The sequence below is a fragment of the Impatiens glandulifera genome, chromosome 3 (genome assembly GCF_907164915.1).
Source record: "Impatiens glandulifera chromosome 3, dImpGla2.1, whole genome shotgun sequence".
In the NCBI taxonomy this organism is placed as follows: domain Eukaryota; kingdom Viridiplantae; phylum Streptophyta; class Magnoliopsida; order Ericales; family Balsaminaceae; genus Impatiens; species Impatiens glandulifera.
The window spans coordinates 53,869,760-53,872,025 of NC_061864.1; positions in this window are offsets into that span (position 1 = coordinate 53,869,760).

Here is a 2,266-nt window from a genome sequence, read left to right on the forward strand (position 1 = left end):
TCATGTTTTATTTGTCAAAATTCTAACCCGCCATTATTTTTAGGATTACAAATGGATTCCGAATCAAAATAATAATATTTTTATCTTTATTGAGTCCCTATCGAAAATCACTACAAAGAGCGACAATTTATCTTTGAATTGCTTATGGGAGAAGGCAATATGTCATCGGTAAGTAGGGGAGTACTTGTAACATATTCTTGATAAAACAAAAATTGTTGATAGTTATAAAGAAAAAAATAAGTAAATTCTAACATGGAGCTTAGATTTATCACCCTCGATGATAAAGTTCTTTTGATTTATTTACTTAGAAAATTAAAGGCTGGTCGAGATATTTGTTAGTGAAAATTCTTGATTGATTTTTTTTTTCATTTGTGATGACATAATCTTGAGTAATAGTAAATTATCTTTTAATTCTCATAATTTTAACTTTTTAATAATTATGACAAATAATAAAATAGTAATAACTAAAAAAAATAGTAAATTACGATTCAAAGTCTCTTAAGACCCGATTATCACTAAAATGGAATATAAATTGTCTAGATGGAAAAATAAAATAATCTCGAAATGGGGTCGGTTAATCCTTATTAAAAGGGTGATGTCATTTATGTCCACATATATGATGTCATTATTCATTCTCCTTAAGAGTGTGGCGGTAAAAATAGAGAGAATAATGTGTAAATTTCTATGAGAATTTTCTTACTCATCGTTTCGTCATCTAGTTAATTGGGATAAGGTTAAATGTTTTAAAGATTAAGGAGGTCTAGATATTCAAGATTTTTTTTCTTTTCATAAAGTTCTTCTATCAAAATAATATAGTAAATTTGCAATGGAGCTGAATAGTTTTGGAAATCGATAATCAGATGTAAGTATGGTAATGATTGGTCTGGTTGGTTCACCAAAATGTATAATTATCCAGCGCGGTGTATCATTTGGAGGGAAATTTATTCTATGTGGAGAATCGTGAGTAGTCTAACTTCATTGTGGGGATGGTTCTTCGATTAGATTTTGGGACGATATTTTGTGTAGTGTCAAAAGTCTAGCTACGACGTATCATGGGAATGCTTCCATTGTTATATAAAAAAATGGCATAGTTAATGACATGTTTGATACTCGATCTAGTGGTTTCTCTGGCCGAATTAGATATAGAAGGAGATTAAATATTATAGAGACTTCATCCCATAATAGAGTTTTACTTTTGGTAGGACGCAAATAAGTGTCATCGTCTGAATAAGACATTATGCGTTAACAAGATATGGATAGTTTCCATGTGGGGCATTTATATAAGTTATTCACTAAGATGATTCCATATAATTTTTATTGGGAAAAACTTTGGGAGTCAAAGATTCCATCTGAGATCTCGTTCTTTGAATAAAGTGTTATTCATGGTAGAATTCTAACAGATGATATGTGTATGAAAAAAATTGTATTATAGCTAGTCATATGTGTCAAGAAGAGGTTGAATCGACAATTCACTTACTTTTGCATTGTCAAGGGGTGACTAGTATTTGGAATCTTTTGTGGAGTATTAATGGGATTCATTGGGTGATGCATGGGTCTTTAAATAGTTACTAGGAAGTTTGAATTGATGTGGTTGATATGACAGGCCTACATATTTGGGTTATCATCCCAATTAAGGGTGTATACGAGTCAAGCCGAGTACCATACTACTCGAACTCGACTCGAATTACATTATAAATACTCAAACTCGAACTTGATTTAGCATCAAAATTTATACTCAAACTCGACTCAATAACAATTTGAGGTACTCAAGCTCGAACTCGAAAATTAAATTTTTAAAATAAAATTAAATTTTACTATCACTAAATAATATCTCAAATATATATATATATACTTACTTACTGACAAACTATATATATATATAATCACAATATTATTTAAAAAAAAGTTATAATATGGAGAGTGAAAATTTGGAAACAAATAGGGTAGCTAATGAGAAGGGTGACTAGTTTAATGACTAACATAAATTAAAATGTTTATTTATCTTTCTTTTCTCCATTAATAATTTATCTCCCTTCTCATTATTTATAATTTAATTTTTACCACTCATTTAATAATTTATAATGTGTAAATATATGTTTATATTATTACATTAATTTATTTATATATAAATTTTTAGAGTAATAAGAGGGACAATAATAAAATATATATTATATTTAATAAAAATATATTTAAAATAATATAAAAAATTTAATTGTTTTTTTAATTAATTATATTTGTGGTTAATAATTTCTTTATTTATTTGTTT